The sequence below is a fragment of the Chaetodon auriga genome, chromosome 23 (assembly GCF_051107435.1).
Source record: "Chaetodon auriga isolate fChaAug3 chromosome 23, fChaAug3.hap1, whole genome shotgun sequence".
NCBI classification, from domain to species: Eukaryota; Metazoa; Chordata; class Actinopteri; order Chaetodontiformes; family Chaetodontidae; genus Chaetodon; species Chaetodon auriga.
The window spans coordinates 5,995,981-6,018,268 of NC_135096.1; the positions used below are offsets into that span (position 1 = coordinate 5,995,981).

General features: G+C 39.8%; 1 protein-coding gene across 3 annotated transcripts in view; it reads right to left on the minus strand.

The window, feature by feature from the left end:
• Positions 1-22,288, minus strand: part of LOC143316072 (NACHT, LRR and PYD domains-containing protein 3-like) — a 165,425-nt gene that overhangs the window by 132,419 nt on the left and 10,718 nt on the right. For 2 of the 3 annotated variants that reach the window (XR_013076232.1, XR_013076233.1), the window contains exon 5: positions 4,817-7,001. The exons of the other annotated variant lie outside the window; for it this stretch is intronic. The gene's annotated coding sequence lies outside the window, so the exon portion shown is untranslated. Of the gene's footprint in view, positions 1-4,816; positions 7,002-22,288 lie in introns of those variants that run through there. 3 annotated transcript variants of the gene reach the window in all.

A 22,288-nucleotide genomic window follows, 5' to 3' on the forward strand; every position in this document is an offset into this window, starting at 1 on the left:
TTTTTTTGGCATTTTTAAGTTGGGAAAAGGAAGAACAAAATGATTTCTTTGTTTATTTAATCATTAATAGGGAGACGAGGCATTTGACACTGAGCTCCAGTGCTTAAGTTGAACCGCCACGGGGACGCCCGTCTATTCCGTCCCCCCCCATTCCGATGCCCCGCTGCTCCGACGCACCGCCACTCCAAAACTCAGATATTGATTTTTAAGTCCATCTTCCTACATCAAACATATAGGCCTATTAGTGATCAGCAGGTCGGCTTTTTTTTTTTTTTTAACAGCTGCCATAGATGACAAGGATTTCCACTGTATTCACAGTAGGCCTAAAGATGACGACACGATTTCATAAAAGATGAATTGGGTACCAAACAACCACGATGATTCTGTAAGGTTGATTTTTACATGAATTGTGGAAAAATAGCATGAAGATATCTCACTGCTCACTGTGTGTCTGTCAGGACGCACACAGCTGAGGTAATGATATGCTGGAAAACTGTGAAGTGAAGAGGTACGTTTAGGGAAGAGTTACCTGGGGTCTCCAGTGCTTAAATGTACATAGATTATACAAAGATCAGAAATCTACACAGATTGGTTTGTCAGTTCCGTCTCTGGGAATCATCTTCTTTTCTCGTTCCTCTCGCTCCAGCTGAACTCTCAGGCGTAGCGCATTTTCACAGCCAAATCCTGAGTGAGGTCAAAGAGGATGTGTGGGCGTGACCTTGGCCAAAAACCATCAGGCCAACGCACGCTCTCCCCGATTTCCACACGTCTCCTGTCTAGGCCGCACTGCCTGTTGTCTGGATCGGCTGCAGCAGGCGCTCTATAGTGCCATTCCAACAAAGAACACAGCTCCTCTCAGCAATGGTGCATCCTCCATGTACACCCTCTCTTCCATTATGCGGCACATAGTGTAAACGGCACTGTGGCCGAGGTGAGTCCCCAACACCTTCCTCATCAACTTCCAGCAGGATTCACAAAACTCCATGACGTTGACGGTTCGACAGAGTGTGATGATGAAGACAGTGAGAGAGTCTGAGGGCAGGCAGTTGGAACACACCACCGCATCCAGTACTTGTAGTGCCACCTCAATATCTGTTGAAGATGTTGTTCTATTTCACAGGAGACAGGGTTCAGGTTGCAATGCAACGCAAGTGAGGTTGAATTTCTCTTTATATACAGTAAATTGGGTCTGCAGATTTAATCTCTCCTCTTAATTGGACAAACACTGACTCACACGTTTTGAGGTCTTCGGTGGGAGAGAGAGTTTTTTGATTTTTCAAACCACTTTTATTTGGTCACCGGTCCAAAAAAACAACAGTAGTATCAACAGTCAAGTGCTCACAAACAGACCAACAACCAAAAAAAAAACTCCACCTTACAACATAAAGACAACATAAACACGACAGTAAACAACAAAATTTTTTCTTTCAACTTTTTCTTTTCTCTTTTTGGAGGTGGATGAAATGGAAATAGTCCAAGCAAGCCTGTGTTTCTGGAGCACTTGAGTTCAGACTTTGCTCTTCTCCCAACGTGGCATGTGCTCACCTGCACACGCTAAAGGCAACCAGCAGGTTCTGGGAGCCACGGGGGGAGTCCTGGGGTGGTGGGGGCCACAAGCCGACAAGCACTTCACATCATCAGTCTGTTATTGATAGCTGAGGTATCACATAGGGCTTGTTTCTGTGACTTTCCTGGTCTTTTAATACTCTTTCAACAAGGAAATAACGTCCTGTGAATCACACTGAGCTGACAACAGAGTGACCCCACCTGAACTTTTTCACTTTGAAACTCACTGTCTTCAACCAATGCTGACTCAAGTGACATCACCTGAGGACATTTATCAGACTTAACACAGCTCCTTCTGGAGACACTAAAGTTTTTATCCAATTTCACAAATATGCAGTAGAACTCTCCAACACCTGGAAATTACTGGAGTTTTCTGACTCAAACTTCACTGAATTTAATTGTTATAATCCAAGTTTGTACAACACATTTGCAGTTTTCCAATGACTGTACTGTACATTTTAGTGTTCAGATGAGCAGTGGTTCTGGTTGGGTCTTTGTTAACTCCTCATTTCTTGACACTTTTTTTTCACTTATAGTCTCCCCAGCTTTCAATTGATTGATTTCATCCTGTTGTAGAACCTATGCTGTAGATTATAACCTGTCACTCATAAGACCCTTGGATTTATAAGTCATTATAAGCTAGATTTATAGTTATTCATAACTGTTGATATAGTGCAGCATAAAGCATTATGAGTGTAGTCATAATGCATTATGATTTATTATGATGAGCATTATAATTCACTATGTATGCGCCCATAATGCACTATAGATGTGGGCTTCATAGAAAGTGTTACCGATCTGTCTTTTGCAAAAATACATAAAATGATTAGATCATTGCAACTTCTTTAATGTGAAGTGCAATGAGATAACTTAAAATGTGAATTGGTGCTATGTGTGCAAAGACAATGTCAGTCTGCCAGTTCAATATCTCAGTATAAGTCTGGCAAAAGACCCAACATCTGTATCCAAACTCCTAACACTAAAAATTTGTTTAATCATGAGCTACAATTACAACTATTTTATTTTTACTTGTTAAATTTAAAGAGACCACTATACAGTAAGCTGCGTACATGGTTCACTCAGCACCATTATGCCAATGTTGTAAGAGCCACAGTGGTAAAATATAAGTTAAACTCCATTTAAAATTAATTCATTGTTGTTTTTTGTTCATTGTATAAGATACTGCCCTTGTTGAAGAGGTTAAAAACACAATTCACATATGCTGACTGAAAACTGCATATACCATCTTTAATTTAAGGAGTGATGCTCTGTGCAGTAGGACGTGTAATGTTGAACTCTGTTTTAAATAAAGTATTCGAAAATCTACAATATCTCCCGTCATTTGCGTCAGAATCAGTTTACTGTGCCTACAGCTCATTAGTTTCTTTTGCAACCTGGAGGGAATGTCACTATAACTGTGTTTAAAAAAAAAATCAACTCCATTTCAGTTTATTACTTACAGGGTCTTTTACATTAAGTGGATGTCCGTTAATCATTATACATAGAAAATACTCAGCTTAACCTGCACAACTTTCAGCTTTACCTCCTTCAACTCTCGCTCAGAAATCTCACACTAATAACACTTTAGCAAGAAAGAAACAAAAAAGAGGGCTACAACCCTGCACTGAAAGAGGACTTTAGCTCACAAATTTCACACAAAATAACACTAGCAAAAAATTAAAAAAAAAAAAACCCAACTGAGTGTGTGTGTGTGTGTGTGTGTGTGTGTGTGTGTGTGTGTTCTTACTAATGTCCAAATTGGGGATTTTCATCAGCTCACACACCAGTTGATTGGGGACACCATTGCCTTTGGGGACCAAAACCACGGTCCCCAATTAGATTTCATTGCAGTTGCATTCAGCATGCCCCAATATGGGTTTCTGACTTAAAATCTCCACTGTAACTCTACATTGCCCCTAATGGAAGTGTGTGGAACTGCATGACCCCAAAGGTGAGGTCATAGGAAAGATACACAGTCAATGATAACTTCAATAACTTAAATAACAAAATAAAGTCTGACTGTGAAGTTAATATATATATTTATATATTATATTTAGATGATACATATTTATCTAGTGCTACCCATTGCTAGAAATGTAGCTGGCACTGCAGTAGCATGCATATACCAGTGCTATCTGCTCAAGTCATGTGGATTTGTCTAGGGTTTGCTTAACTTTAAATAAACCTAACTTGCTTAAAGTTAAGTACAGTTGTGAGCCACTCTTTGTAAATTTTGAGAAACATAATTCTTTTTACAAACTTTCAAGTTGCATTAACTTGAAGCCCGCGTTGGCAACATTAGCTGAGGGAATGTGCACTCCTATGTATTGCGTACGGTGGCCCTGAAGTGCAAAACGCAAACGCAAAAGAGAAAACACGAACGCAAAAAAGAAAACACAAACGCAAAAGAGAAAACACGAACACAAATGAGAAAACACGAACGCAAAAGAGAAAACACGAACGCAAATGAGAAAACACGAACGCAAAAAAGAAAACACGAACGCAAATGAGAAAACACAACAACATTAACTCTAACGGAAGAGGTAGGTACCTTCGGGTGGCATGACTTGACGCTGATTGGACGGCGTCACTGCCCGTCTCTTTACCAGGAAGTAAACCTACCTCAACGCATCGGTTTCAAAACATGAGCGCGATTGGTGATTCAGACTTAGTTGGTATTATCAAAGAGTACTTTGATGCCGGGCATACATATGACGTCATACTAGATATGCTGTCAACTTTTCACAACATTAAAATAAGTTTGCGTACACTGAAGAGTCGTTTAAAGGAAGCTGGATTGTTCAGGAGACGTCGTCCAATCAGCGTCAAGTCATGCCACCCGAAGGTACCTACCTCTTCCGTTAGAGTTAATGTTGTTGTGTTTTCTCATTTGCGTTCGTGTTTCCTCTTTTGCGTTCGTGTTTTCTCATTTGTGTTCGTGTTTCCTCTTTTGTGTTCGTGTTTCCTCTTTTGCGTTCGTGTTTCCTCTTTTGCGTTCGTGTTTTCTCATTTGCGTTCGTGTTTCCTCATTTGCGTTCGTGTTTTCTCTTTTGCGTTCGTGTTTTCTCTTTTGCGTTCGTGTTTCCTCTTTTGCGTTTGTGTTTTCTTTTTTGCGTTCGTGTTTCCTCTTTTGCGTTCGTGTTTTCTCATTTGTGTTCGTGTTTTCTCTTTTGCGTTTGTGTTTTCTTTTTTGCGTTCGTGTTTTCTCTTTTGCGTTTGCGTTTTGCACTTCAGGGCCACCGTAATTGCGAGCTATTGGAAGCACATAGCTACCATTACTGAGCCTGCTTCTCCAAACCCTACTGTAGAAGTTGACTGCTGTCAACGTGAGTCAATGATCACACCAAATGTACATGACTGCATTCAATCCATGTACTCAGAAACTGGCAAGTGCGATACAGAACCCAAGGGAAAGAGAACTAGACCTCTACGCATTCTGATTGGATGAGAGTACACAGTATGGTGGCTCATGACAGTCAAACAGTATCATCATTCAGCCAAATGATCTACACCTACCAAGCAATCACAGACTGGCATGCATTAGTGTTCAAATTCAATACCAATACTCAGGAAGATATAATACTTGATACCATTTTTGATACCACAAGGGAGAAAATGATAACAGATTAAAGGAATAAAGAAATATTTTTGATCGTAAGAACAATGCTGAATGCAGTTCTCTGAAGTGTATCATTGTGTATCACTCCTGAATGTATATCCAGCTGGGTTATCTCGCTTTAATAAAATAATAATAGTAATGCATTTACATATGAATTTGTTCAGGAAATTTTGTCTATGCAAGTAGAGCTATTTTTGTTATGTTTGACAGTGATATGGATCTACTGCTGTTAAACTACTAGACACTTATTGTGGTTTTTATTTCTTTATTATTTCAGACTGCTATTACCAGTGTGTAACAATACTGAATGTCAAGCTGGAACAATATAGAATTCAGTACACCATCCTCATCTCCCCTTCATTGTGTCCTGACCGACACACCATCTTGTTCAATTGCATTACCCCTCCATCACCAACCAGTGCCTACCTATAACCTCCCCAATATTTAAGGTATTCTAAGTCTTGTTACGTGGTTTCTAAGTTAGTCATGTACAGCAAACATCTCCTCACGATCATCTGGCTGACTGTCCTCTGAATATGCTCTGAAAAAATTCAGTCTGTGTGAACAGCCCGGGCTCCAAAAACATAGTAGTCCAGGCTGCACCAACCAGCCAATCACTGACAAGAGGTACTGGGGGTTTGCATGTGTGATACACTCAAAAGATGCAACCACTTTTGTGTAAAATTATTATTTACATATTATTACTGTAATTATTTGGGAGCACTTTATTTTTTTGTTATTGATATTTTTAATAAGCAAATAATATTGCAGTGTTGTGGGTTTAGACCCAAAGTAATTAATTTCACAGGCACTGTGAGACGGGGGTTTCGGGGAGCGGGGAGGCAGAACCAAAAAAAGCTTGAGTGGCGTTATGGCCGGTTTCCTAGGGTGGGCACCTCCGTTCTCCCGCCAGAGGAAATTCAGGAAGAAAGCAGATGGTTCGGCTCTTCGTTCTTCTCGATAACTTTCATCTGTGTTTGTAGGTCAGTACACTGTGAAAGCCAAGAAACGGGTGATATTATCTCCTAAAACTGAACTTGTGTCGCCCGTGTGAATGGTGTGTTGACGGGTTTGAATGTTGATTTTGTTCGGATTTTAGTGTAGATTCACAAACGGCGACGTAATAGAAAACAAATGGCGATCACCGCGTTGTGAAAGCGGAGTAGTGTTGGCGAGTGTATATATATATATGTATTACAGCAATGCTGACGGCCCTGAATACCTGGTGAATGGTGTACAGTTGTATTTCTACTTATAGCCTGTAAACAATAGTTTTGTGTAAGCTTGCTATGGAAACGTATTAAACTGAAGTTCAAGTTAAGAAACCTCCATTTTGTGAGTTTGACTGAAACGGACAATATATTTTATGTTGAATGAGTATTCCCAATGCAATGTGTCAAGTATTATGTAAATAGAGTGTGTTAAATGTTGTTACTCAGTAAAATTAGTAGTACCTGAAAGGTGCAGTGAACAGATTGTAACAGCCGTCAGTAATAACAGCAATGGCATGCTGATGCTGTTAAACAAATAGAAATGTTCGTCTGGCTGGGGTGTGATGGAATAGACTGAGATGGAGGGAGGACCATGCTGGTGTGGGTGTTTAATTGAGATGATGCGTGGGCAATGAACCACACTATGGACAATAATTCAATGGGACAATATTGCACCTGGGAATGTTTAATGTTTATTGTCGGCTATATTTTGACTGTTGTGAATCTTCTAATAAAAAGAGGAGATTCAGGAAGAAAGCAGATGGTTCGGCTCTTCGTTCTTCTCGATAACTTTCATCTGTGTTTGCAGGAGGTTTGACATCCAGCTTAAAAAGAAAAGGAAAAAAATTCATTTGTTACGGTGGAACCAGCCGTGGGACCCGTAACACATGCATGCACATCAAGGGGGGGTGGGGGAGTAGAGTACATGAGAGAAGTTAGCTATAGGAGAGACAGGACGCCAACACCGACAGAGAGACAATGAACAGTATTTTTTTGAAATTTGATGTGGCTGACACAGGACCAAAAAAGGAGACATTCAGACGCTCATCTGGCCAAGAAGAGGGAAAAGGAGAAGGAACGAGCCAAGTCCTGTATTTACGTGTTCTAACCTTTATGCGCGTTCATGTCAGGGGTAGAGATGGGGAGGGGCGAGCTAGCTCTGTTTAGTTTGATGACATTTTTGAACATCAACAGAAGTGACGTCAGCCAACCGTGCTTCGAGTACCTTTAACCTTATGACTTTTTGTGACTGATTGCATTTTTTTTTTCAGTCATTTGTTACGCTCTGTTGTGTTTGCCTATTCCTGACATGATTATGAATTAAACTTGATCCACTGAGTTCCCTGCCTGCCATTACCTGCATTGGGCTCACCCAGGGGCATAGCCTTCATTTCAGAAGTGAAGGGGACAGATTGGCTGAAATTGCTAAATTGACATCATTTAGCAAACGCTTTCAAAAACAGCATCACTCAACTTACACGGTTTGATTGGAAAAACGAATGCAAGGTTTTTTTGCCTCTTGCTAGCTGGGTCGCGGGACATTGCAGCTTATTTTACAACATTAACGTTACTTTCGTTCAAACCTACAGTTCACTTAGCTCACATCCTCCCTACGGCATCCAGAGTCACAGCACCTGTCTCACTGTCCCTGCTCACTGCTCACAGCAAGACATGCAGCGCTGCCCTGTAGCCTACACGCCGTGGTGTGTTCAAGGCAACTCCGAAATAAGAACGCCAACTTGTTAAAGTGATTTTAACATTATCCAACCTGGAATTACAGGCCAGAAAAGTGTGGGGGACAGAAGGGGCAGGTACAGGAAGTGTGGCGGACGTGTCCCCCGGGTAGCCTGCGTCCGCTGTGCCCTTGGGTTCACCCCTTTGCTCTCAGTGTGACATACAGTGGCTTTCAAAAGTATTCATATCCCTTGAACCCTTCCACATTTTGTCACGTTACAACAACAAACATAAATATATTTTATTGGAATTTTATGTGAAAGACCAACACAAAGTGGCACACAATTGTGAAGCAGAAAGAAAACTATACATGATTTTATTATTTTTTTAACAAATAAAAAACTGAAAAGTGCAGTGTGCAAAAGCATTCAGCCCCCTTTTCTCTGAGTGCAATCAATTGCCTTCAAAAGTTGCCTGATGATTGCTGAATGATCGCATGTAGAGTCCACCTGTTTGTAATCTAATCTCAGTACAAATACAGCTGCTCTGTGACGGCCTCAGAGGTTTGTTAAAAGAAAACTGGGGAGCAAACAGCATTGTGAAGTCCAGGCAGCAAACCAGACAGGTCAGGGATAAAGTTGTGGAGAAGTTTAAAGCAGGATTAGGCTAAAAAAAAAGATTTCCAAAGCTTTGAACATCTCACGGAGCACTGTTCAATCTATCATCCATCCGGAGATGGAAATTGTACGGCACAACTGCAAACCTACCAAGACACGGCCGTCCACCTAAACTTGCAGGCCGAACAAGGAGAGCACTGATCAAAGATGCAGCCAAGAGGCCCATGGTGACTCTGGATGAACTGCAGAGATTTACAGCTCAGGTGGGGCAATCTGTCCACACGAAAACTATTAATCGTGCACTGCACAAATGTGACCTTTATGGAAGAGTGGCAAGAAGAAAGCCAATGTTAAAAGAAAACCATAAGAAGTCCTGAACTTTTTGGCCCAGATGCAAAACACTATGTGTGGAAAAAACTAACACTGCACATGACTCTGAACACACCATCCCCACTGTCATGGTGGTGGCAGCATCATGCTCTGGGGGTGCTTCTCTTCAGCAGGGACAGGGAAGATGGTCAGAGTTGATGGGAAGATGGATGGAGCCAAAGGCTGGGCAATCTGGGAAGAAAACCCTGTTGGAGTCTGCATAAGACTTGAGACTGGGGCGGACGTTCACCTTCGAGCAGGAGAACGACCCTAAACATAAAGCCAGAGCTACAATGGAATGGTTTAAAACAAAACCTATTCATGTGTTAGAATGGCCCAGTCAAAGTCCAGTCCTAAATCCAATCAATCATCTGTGGCAAGATCTGAAAACTGCCGTTCCCAAACGCTCTCCATCTAATCTGACTGAGCTTGAGCTGTTTTGCAAAGAAGAATGGGCAAAAATTTCAGTCTCTAGATGTGCAACGCTGGTAGAGACATACCCCAAAAGATCTGCAGCTGTAACTGCAGCAATAGGCGGTTCCACTCAAGGGGGACTCAGGGGGGCTGAGTACTTTGAACACTGCAATTTGCAGTTTTTTATTTGTAAAAAATAAAATAAAATAAAATCATAAAATTCCAATAAAATATATTTATGTTTGTGGTTGTAACGTGACAAAATGTGGAAAAGTTCAGTTGTTGAACAAATATCTTAATATATAATAATATATTATGTAGCCATATTTTCAAATCTACACTCAACTTTTATGGACAAAGTTGCATTTCTGTTAAAAATGACGATACTTGCATAAAGCATTTTGATCTCTAATACAAAATAAATAAATCATTGTTCTTTTTGAGACAAATTATGATCTTAGAACCATAGCTCCATTTATGACTTTGCTGATTTTTTTTCTGCAAGATACTGAAATTGACTTGTCTCTGTCTGTATGAACCATCAATGGAGCAAACTATGTTGATAGCTTGCTATTGCTAGTTAGCCTACATAGATCTTCTCTGGACCCGCATGCCCACCAACAACCATTTTAAGATAGTTTAAAATGAGGTAGCCTTGCGCATGTGCAGCCTTTTGTTGATACACAAATGATCAGAGTGAATTAACTTACTGACCTTCCTGCTTTATGAAAATAAACATCGTTTTATGTGTAGATTTTGGTTCATTTTGCATTTATTTATCATTGTTGCATTGGTGGAGTGCATGGTTGTTGAAACACAGAAACCTGAGAAAATAACCCACTGTATGAATAATATGATACAAAGGGATTTTATTCGTTAGTTCATATAAATTAATTTTCTTTTTCTTCCTTTCATCTTCGAAGCAGAATAAGAACAATTATTATCATAGCCTAATTATAATATCTTTATAGTAAGGTCTGCACTGTGGTGACTTGTACCATAAATAAGTCACCAGATAGTCACCATTGACTAAAGTGTAACACCCATATAATGCACAATTCAATCCACACATGACCGCAAAGATCAACACCACCTCCAATAAGCAAAGCTAAATTTTGTGAAATCGCGCACCACAGCCCATCCCCGACTCCCGACAGGAAGGGTGTGTCTTACTGGCAGCCCTGCGCACGCGACATGTTCAATGTCGGACGGAATGACAGCAGGATGCTACGAAGGAGTTAGCTTTTAAGGTAGGCAAACCATTTTATTGGAATAGCAGGCTTTTGTGCAGTGTGGCAACATGTGTGTAATCACTGTGACATCAGTTAAAATGTGCCGCTTCCGAGTTTCTGTTGAATTGGTGCAGACGACCGGACATTTTAGCCCTGATGCTAATGACGCTAACGTCGCTAACGATGCTAACGTAGCATTATCATAGCGGCGCTATGCAGGCTAATGGTAAGGTAAGCTAGCAGAGTGAGTGACAGACGTAGGTGCACTAATTAGTTTTGGGGAAAAAAGTGCGCAGATTAGTTGAGGGGTATACTGATCAGATTAGCTCTGGTCTTGGTGAGCTTTTTTTTTTGTGAACGTCGTTACAGTTTATGATAAAAACTAATACAGTCTTTTGAGGAGGAGATGAGTTATTGAATTTTACTGTGGCAAGAATGATCCGCTATTTAACGTTATTCCTTGGAGGGTTTTGCACTGAGATTTTCAATCAGTTATGGTTTAAACCACGATATAAGTCAATGTGTTCAGTGTATTGTAATGAAAACACATTGTTCAAATGATTAAATCAAAAATTGTGTTCCAGGACTGTACATCATCAGATTTTAAAGGGAATCTATAAATAACTATACTCATCTTGTGTGTATAATACAAATAAACAGTGTGTTTGATAGATTAGGCTAATAATTAAATGACCTACACATTGCATTTGCTTTTTAAGAGGTTTTTATTATGAGGGTTGATAGTCTGCATTAGTGTTTAGGTAAGGCATCAATACAAAATTATGTCCAAGCATTTACGAAACTAATGAATGGTACATGTTAGTTAACTGAGAATCTGTTAACTAATTTTGGTGACTCTCATAGATAAAAGTCTCTTCTCATGAGATGAGATGGCTCAAATTGGAATAGGGCTGGACGATATGGCTGAAAACTGTATCACGATATAAGTGTTTTATATCGGTCGACGTCGATAATTATTGATATTTTTTATGACTTATTTAAAATAAGGACCAGGAGAAAAATACATTAAATTTAAACATATTTATTTTAAATTTAACCTTCCTCTGATTATAATCCCCTCAGCTATCAAGGCAGAAAGGAAAGGAAATGTCAACACGACCATGGAAAACGGTCAAATAATAAATGTAAATAAAAGTGTAAAAATGTAAACAGAGAGAAACCTGAGAACTTTTTTTCTACAGGTTTAGTACCAGGAAGTTCACGAGCTGATTCACCTTCTGGTGAATAAAATGTTTTCAAATATGTGCAGCATTTTGTAAACACATCAGAAACTCAGGTAGACGACATCTGTAACATACAAAAAAACAAACATGACAGACAGTAACACTGATTGAACTATAAAACCAGCCTTGACACATGAATAACTTTAGTAACTCTTACTCTAAACATACGCGAGCTACTCAATTATATCAATTATATTTTTATTGCAAGTGTGCTTAAAAAAAAACAAAAAAAAACAAAACACATGTAAGAGATTTTTATAAGCTGTCTTCTCCACAGTGTTCAGCGGGAGCATGTCTTTATCTATATGATACCACTGCCTCCGTTATGTCTTTGTGCCTTTTAGATGATTTGTCTGCATGGTGGTCTGCTGCTTGTGCGGTGGTGCTGCGGTACGGATGTTGTTGGACGTTGGTGAATACGGCTGCGCTCCGAAGGGTGAGCGCGGCTAAGGTGGTTAAACAAGTTTGTGGTATTAACCGGTCTTGGTGGGGACGACGGTCTTGCATACTTTACAGACCACATTGGTCTGACTACAGTCCGACTTATAAAATCTAAAAAACTGCCATACTGGTGAGCTGACTTTCCCTGTTTTATCGACAATTTCTTTGCTCGCTGCAGCGCTCACTTTCTACCTATCTCACTCCTCGCTAAGAATCAAACACGAGACAATGCGATGGCGCAACCGAACTTGATAGTGCTAAATGATTGGTTGTTAGCGTGTCACTCCCACTGATCAGTGATCACTCCCTACGTTGCTCGGTTACCTGCGAGCGAGTGCCTTTGTTCATGCAACCAACCTTGCTTCGCAACTTGTGGTTTCTTCCAACGAAGAAAAAAAATGATCGAGTGTTCTATCGAACGCATTTTTTATTGATATTGATTACGTGTCTATCGCGGGACATATCGTTATCGTTTTATCGCCCAGCCCTGCATTGGAAGTACAATGGAGAGAGTGAGGAAGAGGAAACGAGTCACTCCACAACATGATGCAGAGCAACACATTCAGTTGAAAACTGATAAGGCTGGACTCAAAGAGCATTTTATCAATCTGCAAAAAGGTTAGTTTTCATATTTTTGATTTATCTAATGTTTTTTGTCAGCACTGCATCTGATGCATATCTCATTTTTTAATGGTAACTTTGTACAGGCTATGTGGATTGGGAGAGCTGGATTATGCAGTATTTTTGAGCCATTTTGGTAATATTTGGTTAAAGTTTCTGACATACTTGTATTAATGAATCAAATGCTCAGAGAAATAACTTCACCCGATGCTGCTGCCCACCCTGTATTTTTTCCCTGCTACAAGGTCATGCCCTGTCTCTATATCAATGCAGAGTCTTCATGTCTGCATTATGATGCATCTTGTAATCAAAAAATGTCCACACTTCTATTCATTACTTGTATAATTGTGAATTTAGTAATACTCTGGTTTTGAAAACTTCCAAGGCACACCAGGACTTTTCTGATGGCCCACCATTTGGAAACCACTGCTCTGACACAATATTGTTGCACAGCTTTGCTGTAGCTTTCAGAACAATAGCCTCTGATTTAAAATATGGCATGCTGCTGTAGTAGATGAAAAATGTTGATATGGTGTTTGCTTTTTCCTTATTTTAAAGGTCGGGGTGTTTTTGCTACTGAGGCTTTCAGAAAAGGAGATTTTGTGCTTGAATACTGTGGCAACCTTCTCAAACAGGACAGCCCCCTTCATTGGAGGCACTATGATGACACAGAAGCAGTGTTCCTGTTTGATTTTAAGTGGAAAGGGAAAAGCTATTGGTAAGTAGGAGTGAATGTGCCCCTTCCTTGCATGTGTAATCAGTAGGAATGCATGACATTGGTAGTTTTTCCCCCTTTTCCCATGCAATTTAAATAAAAAAATTCCAACAGAAACCACTGATGAATATGTTACTAACAGGAGCATTTCATGTAGAGTATTGCAGGGATACTCGGCACAGAGCATGGGTGCTTCACGAGCACTTGAATTCTAGAGTTCCATGCCTTCACTGGCCTCATATAAAAGGGATATTCACTCTAATTAAAGTACATTGTGTCAGGCGAAAATTGAAATATAGTGTAAATCTTCATTTAATCAGCCCCAGTAACAGATATTGTGATGCTTTCACCACTACAATAACCCCACAAGGGTTACCTTTGTTTTGATACCAGGATTTATTCATATAGGTGTGGTAGTTGCAGAGATATTCTCTATTTTTCGCCCAGCTCTAGCTTCATATCATACTTCAATGGCTTGCTCAGCTGTTGAATTAAACTTTCCCTTCTCTCCAGTCTTTCTTTATCCAAATTTTCCGTGATATTTTTAACTGTCTTACTATGCCGAACACTGTATACAAACCAAGTAAGCAACTTTAACTCTGAACTTTATTGTTCTTTTTCTTAAGTCTTGATGCATCAGTTGAAGACAAGTCGCTTGGAAGGCTTGTGAACGATGACAACAAAAAGCCTAACTGCAAGATGAAAACTACTGATATTGGTGGGATGCCACATCTATGCATGTTTGCAATAAAAGACATTACCCCAGGTGAAGAAGTAACTTACAACTACGGGGATGCAGACTGGCCTTGGCGCAAGCAGGTACACCAGCATATCATGGATAATTGAATATGGACCAATTTAACAAATGTTCTACTCTTCCTTTCAAATGATGAAAATATTATGTAAGGTTAAATTGTGATAACATTTGTTTTGGTTGTTGAGTACGAATGTAACATGCTTTTCCATGATGCGTCCTGGAGTTGGGTGGTATCCAGTTTTTGATGCATTAAGTCCAAACTTGAAGTCTTGTTGGTTTCTTAAATTGTATCCTGTTTCTGTTTCCAGCAGAGATCATCACCTGATGTCACTGAGCAGACTGTGGATGAGACTGGCAGACCTCAGGTAGGAGCCAGATTATAACACACTACTTAATCTGTCAGAGGTTAGACAGTATTGGTTATCTGTGTTGTATATAGTGGGTCAGTGAGTATGGATGACCTCCCAGCACACTCTTAGAGCAGCCCAAGTAGTCTGTGTCTGTAAGTACTTCTCATGTCTGCTGTTGGGATGGACTCTGTCTGTTAGTTACCACACTACAAGTTTGGCCGGACTGATAAACTGGTGTGTAAAGGTTTCATCTAGCGGGACGTCTCCAATTAGGTCTGGGTAGCAAGTGTGTGTGCGTTTGTTGAACGACCCCAAAAGTATGGCTCGACTGACGAACTAAACTAAGTTTAACTTGGCTGAACGTCTGTTAACACTGAGCAGTTAAAATGTTCCCAGACTTGACATAAAGGCCACTAAATAGCTTCATATTTGAAAATGCTGATCAAAGATTTTTTTTTTTTTTTAAACTAGGTTTATACAGACTTGATTGTTCCACTACATGTGGTCCTATAAGGGCTGTCAGTTTTTCAAAAAATCAAGTTTTACTGGTCATTTTAAATTCATCTGAATACATGAGCCCGCAGGTTTGTTGTCGCAGCTGCGCCACGGTTTTGTTCTCACCAGCAGTGTTTCAGAAGCATTTCAGCAGTCGAGTGTTTTACCCGCCTGATCATGTGTACTTGCTCAGATGTTTTTTGATTAGGTCCGCTTTCCTTGCTCGTGTGCATCTACCATGGATAAGCAGGCTACCTAGTAAAATTGTTTCTTGAACTTAATTTAATGAGCATTCAATACAAGTGTGAACGTGCAGATTGCAGGATATCAAAACATTGCAATTCATTATCAGCAATGCAGTACAATATTCTAGAATCAAACTTATACCAACTTATGTCGTCAACCTGAAACCACCATTTTTTTTTTCCTACACATAGTGCATAGGGTCTAAGGTTTGATACATTTTCACATTGGTCAAAGAGTGTTCACTCACATGCACACATATATGCTTTTTGTCTTTTAGCTGTCATCTGGTCCTGTGGATACATCTGTAATGGAAGATAAGATCAACTTCAACAGCAGCAATCCAGGGGCAAATAACAGCCACTTTTCATCTTTCAATGTAATCACTATTACACTATTGCACATTTTTGACTGTAAAGTGTCTTGTTTCCAGGTAATGTTTGCTTTGCTCAACAAGGTCTTATCTAGTTTAATTGCTGTCCTCATAGTCTCGAATGGCCAAACTGAGAAAGCACCATGAGGAATGCTTCAATCGACACAAAATTGCAGAGGAGCAGCGAAATGCTGAAGAAAGACGACACACCGCGATTCTGTTAAAGCGTGCACGGCTGGCTCGGGAACTGGCAGAACGGGATGCTCTTGTAAGTAATGTGAACATTGCTGTCTGCCCAACTCTTTTCATCATGTGTATTACTAGGAGATTCACTGCAAACCCAGCAGTATTGGACATCCTGTGTGTGCAAGGGAATTGAACTTGAAGTGATGATTTCAAAATTCTGCTGAAATATTTGCAATTAAATGTTTAATGACCAAATATAAAAGTAAATTTGAAGGTATAGGTACTTATTCAGTTAAATCAACTTAACCTCCTAATCAGACATGTCTCTCTGTACCGTGAGTAGCTGATGACAGCTGCAAATATGGGGAATAGGGCTGAATTAATTTAAAAAAAAAAAAAAGCTACTTGGATTGAACACTTGAACACGCATAAGCATCGATCGAGAAAACATTTGGAAATTAAAAGTCTTTGGTCCGTGAACTGGTGACATTTTTATTTTCGGGCCCCAATTCCAAATTGGTGAAATACCTCTGGCACAAAATATTGAAATTAGGACAACTATGTAAAGAAATTACCAGCAGGAGATTTGTGGAATGTTTAGATGAATATTTTATGTTTGTTAATCTATTTCTTTCTAGTGCACTTTATTTTCCATCTGCCAGCAGATGCATGGTTTTGCAAACCATGGCTGTAAATGCAATGCAGCTTCCTCACTTAATGCATTGCATGTTTATAGCTACGTCAGCTATAGAAATACAGAATTAAAGAGACAGGATACCGTGCCTTCTTTTATGACTTCCTGGCTTTTACACATTAGTAAGAGTAAGGCATTATCAAAATTTTAATTTTTAGAACAATTGGTTTAATATTACTGAAAGTTTTGTTATTGTACTTGAATAGAGTATCATGTTTGCTTTAGTTGATTTTCTCATCTTTTCTTCAGCTGACTTCACAGTCTCCCTTGGATGATGCCATTGAGGACGAGTATGATGATATTCAAGTATGTTCACAACAGACTGGGGCCAATGTTTACAATTACTCACATGTTCTTAATTAATTGAGCATTATTATAGCAGTGAAAGGGTTGCTATACATCTGCCTTTTTGTAAATGCAAACTGAATTTGAATACTGCAAATAGAAAGTTTGGTTTGTCTTTTTAGCCACTAACCTCATCAGATGCTTCATCGGCGGGTGAATCAACTCTGGCCGGTGATATAGTGGACAGTGGAGAGCCAGCAGCAACAACAAAGGTGACACTACTGCATTTTAACATTAGCTTGTTATTTGGTTTTCAGCAGTTTTCCACAATATGGATAACATCAGTGTTATCATTTGGCATCATTAATAAAAACATAGTTCTAATTATCACTATTTGGTCGATTTTCATAATGCTGTTCAGAAATAAACTTTCTTCTTTATTTCCATAATGTTATTATCCGCGATGAGGATCGAAGTGTTATTCATCTTTGTGATAGTGAATGGAAATGGTCATAAATCATGCCCCCAAAACACCACTATCACTAACTCTTACTTTTAAAGGTCTGTGTTGCCTATTGTTTTATACAAGGTTTATTCATACTGGAATGCTTTTATCCTTTTTGTTTGTCAGACAAGAGCTCCTGTTATGTGTTCATCATCATCATCATCGTCAGCTTGTCAGAATTCTGAGGATTTTTCAGCGGATGACTCCAAATGGAAGTCATTAAGACAGAGAAAGGTATTTTCCTGCAATAATAAGTAAAGGTGTAAACAGTATACAGAAGTCACAGTTTGGCGCGTACCTCGACACAGGGATCACGGTTCAGAATGAGTTTGGTTCATTAATGTTGTTTAACTGACAGCAGTGCAGTTAGTGTTTTTGACCTACTTAAAAATGAGATTTTTTAAAATTTGATTTAAAAAGACAATAAAACAAAGCACAAATTTTTAAAAATGTTTCATTAAATAAATTGCCTTTTAAATACAATAACAAGACCAAGCAAATGGCTACAGATTATAGAGGCTGATACCAAACTTAGCTAAAGCCATGGAAAACAGAAATGATTTAAGCCCTGCTTTAACTATCAACTGAAGATTATTGGTTTAAATTTAGCAAACGTAAAGTCTTCAAAAAGGTGGAGAGCATAGAAACAAAAAGCTGCTTCACCTTGTTTGGGAATGCATTAAGCAGTGAGCGTACTCTCGCATGTGTCAGATTTTTATGCAAACTAAATAAAACAAAAAAAACAAACAAACAATGCCAGCACAGCATCCTAACCCTTAGAGCTGATTTAAAAGCAGTGGGTGGGTCCTCCAGCTCCACTGTCTCATGAATTAGCAATAGTGCAAAAATGTTGTCTTCTTTGTATTCATTTAATTGTGTCATCTTTTGCTTTTTACATTAAAAATGGCTGGAAAACAGCTTTGAGGTGCGTTACTGGAATTTACTCGTGAGGAGTATGGATTAGAATGATAACGATCTCACAAATTCTCTTGCTATTTGACAGCCGAGTGTATTGGTCGTAGGAATGTGTACACCAGACCACAATGTCTATATTCACTTGGTGAAGGATAAACACCTGTACTGTTGCACCCTGAGTCGTAACAGTAGTGTACAATTTGATGTGTGAATTATCTCTTTTATTTAAGTAAAATTTGCTAAATGTACCTTGTTTTTCTCATATACAGCTAAAAGAGAGAAAGTTTATGTAATAAAAGTGCAGTTCATCTACACAGCGCAATAACCTTTGCATTTTTTTTCCTCAAGGCCCCTGCATATCGGGAAAAATCACACAGACTGTAATGATTCAGACTATGTTCCAGACTCTGAAGGAAGTTTCTCTGCTATCTCTGCAAGATGCCCTTTTTTCTTCAGCAAGCCAAGCCATTGATTCTGAAACTCCTGTAAAAAAAAAAACCCAACCAGAGACAGCCCTGAGAAAAGGAACTCCAGCACTCCAAGGAAGAGAAAGAGCTCATCTCCTCATTTGGAGAAGAGCAAGTCGAACACTCCAAAGAAAAGCAGAGTCCAACATTTTTCTGACTCAATCAAAGTATGCCCTCCCTCGAAGTCTGGAAGTCGTCAAGTGTATAACAAAAGAAACTACTGTCTCTGTTGCCTCAAGCCTTCTTCAAAAATTGCATGACACCTGGAAGCTGTGCACAGAAAGGTAGACGGAAAGAGGTTGCCGAGCATTTGTATATCCAAAGAACTCAAAAGAGAGACGCAATGCGTTAAATATTCTGAGACGGCGTGGAAACTTTGCCCATAATGCTCATGTAAGTAAGGGAGCTGGAGAGCTCCAGGCCTGCTACAGACCTCGAAAAGCTAGATCTGCTGTTGAGTTTATTCATTGTTTTCATTGTCAAGGACTCTATGCCAAGAGAACTTTGTGGAAGCACATGAAAATCTGTCCAGGACGGGGAGAAACCAATAATGAATCCAAGACTGGGAAGCAGCGAGTTCGATCCAAATGTGCCCTTAAAACTGCTGTTGTTCAAGAGATTAGTGAGGGCTCGAAGAGTGTGATTTCCTGCATGAGCTATGAAGAGGTCACTCGGACGATCCAAAATGACAAACTTCTGTTGCAGTTTGGACAACACCTCTTTGATCTAAATGGGTCAAGAAAGAACAGACATGACTTGATAAGACAAAGACTTCGAGATCTTGGGCGACTATTAGTAGTTGCTCAGAAGAAAACTCCTCTACGGAAAGAAGAGGAACTCATCTATCCATCCAGCTTCAACAGTGTGATATCTGCAGTGAAAGAGTTGGCTGGGTACAACACAGAGAACAACACATTTCGCACACCTTCCTTAGCCCTAAAAGTTGGCCACCGTCCGGGTGTACCTTGTGAGCTGGTAGAAACTGATAATCTGTCCACAGTTGACAGGGACGACAGCCTGGTGGAATATGCTCGCGAATTCAAGACCATTAAAAAATTCAGATGGAAGGCACTAATAACCAGAGGCACAACAACCACTATGAAAGAGCTGAAGTGGAATGCACCCCCAATTTTACCTTTCACTGAAGATGTCAAATGTTCTCTGACTCTCACATGGAGAAGGTTAAAGATGATGCTGAAAGAATGCTGAAACTCTCTCCCTCTGCAAACAGCTATGCAACACTAGCCAAAGTGACGCTGGCACAGGTGATCATTTTCAACAGAAGAAGAGAAGGAGAGGTGTCAAGAATGGAGTTGGCCCCTTTCAAGGCAAGGAAAAAGTCAGAACTCAACAAGGACATGGAAGCCTGTCTCACCCCTCTTGAGAAGAAGATGTGTGATTTCTTCACCAGAGTAGAAATCAGGGGAAAACGAGGAAGAGGAGTCCCTGTGCTGCTAAAGCCATCAATGCTCTCAGCCATGGAGCTCCTAGCTGAAACTCGTGAGATGTGTGGAGTCCTCAAAGAGAACATTTACATGTTCGCTAGACCAGGTGCCTTGTCTGCTTACAGAGGGGGAGAATGCATCCAAAAGTTTGCAAGGGAGAGTGGTGCTAAAAATCCAGAGGCCTTAACATCAACAAGGCTGCGAAAGCACATAGCTACAATGTCTCAGGTACTTAATCTTCAAGAAAATGAATCAGACCAACTTGCAGACTTTCTGGGTCATGACATTCGTGTGCACAGGCAGTATTACCGCCTGCCACAGGGAACACTACAACTCGCCAAAATGAGCAAAATAAAGGCCAAGCCCTTGACGACATTGAGATTGACCCTGAAGGTATGGATGTGTGTATATTAGTACAATTAAGGTTAGATGTACACCATGGCTCTTGTCCCATGAGAAATACATCATCACTGCTCTTTATCTGTAAGGTACTCATTGTACTGTATTTGGTTATTTAAGTATAATGATGAAGAATCGTAACAATCTGTTTCACATTGAAGGAATGCAAATGTAGTCTGTCAAGTATTGTTTACATATTTTTCCTCATAGGCAATGTGTATAATCATGTTATGTACAATATTAATATACGAAATCACTTTGTGTAAATGTGTAACTTAAGTCATGCGGGAAGTCCATTATGAGTTTTTGTCTTAAGGCTACTATTTCTAAGGTTTCTTTTTTTTGTACTTTTCTTACATTGTCACTTCAGAAAAAGTTGATTGTTCACAAGAACCAGACGTATCAAGTGATGAGGATGAGTCTGCCACTGTCAGCTCAGCCACAGAGACCACAGCTGAAGACGACCATGAGGCAGAGGTGACATTTCCACTTCTCTCCACTTCTTCTGATGCCACTCTCAATCAAGGTAAAAATAAGATAGGATTCATTTTTTGTACAGTAGTGACAGTAATGTATCCGGTAAAACCCCAAAGTTGGGTAGTGATGACAGAATCTGTACTGTAGTCAGCTGCTGTAGCAGTCCTATAGCAGGTTGCTGTGTTGGATAACCAGAGGTGGGAAGTAACGAAGTACAAATACTTTGTCACTGTACTTAAGTAGATTTTTCAGGTATCTGTACTTTACTTGATTGTTTGTTTTTTTGACAACTTTTTACTTTTACTCCCTACATTTGAATGCAAAAATCTGTACTTTCCACTCCTTACATTGTAAAAAATAGCTTGTTACTTTTATTCAACTTCCACAGACATGACGACGCAACGTAGAAAAGATGGAACCAGAGACATACAGACTTGTCACCTGACGTTACATTACAGCTGGCTCTGAACCCTGCGGTGGCATCAGTGAAGTCAACGGCAGACGTCTGGCGGTATTCAGTCAGCTCTCTGTTCCTGAGGATGCTACTGAGTTCTGCCTTTAGGCTGCAGTGTGCTGGAGCACAAACACATGTTTTCAGACAGACACGCAGACTCTGAATACTCAGTCGAGACACAGTATATTCAGTACACACATATCCATGCTCAAGCACACACACTGCTCACACACTGGACCCCTATAAATGCGCACCTACACAAACAGCCACTGGATTGAGACCTCAGACGTTCTTTGCACCCGTTCAGAGGAAACAAAACAGAAAGGACTCGGTGACTGACGCTCAGAGAGATTCGCCTATTAGATTTTTTTGTGGTTAAAATGTCACTGACATATGCGTAAGGGAAGCCACAGTGACGCTGAAACTAACTTGTGTTGCCACCAAAACACAGTGTCACAGTGACTGACAGCATCAGACAGACAGAAAGCTGTGGTCCAGGCAGTCTTCAGCAGCCTTCAGTCTGTTCAGTAACTTCTATCTCCAGTAGAGTCACGTTACCTTCACTGTCTGTTGGATGAAACAGCTCTGTCACCTCTCGCTAATAGCACTAGCACTAATTTTTAGTTTTTTTCATTTTGCGAAGTTATCAAAACAAGTATTGTGTATAATTAACATAATAAAAAATAAATAATAAATAATAAATAAATAACAAATAATAAATAAATAAATAAATAAATAA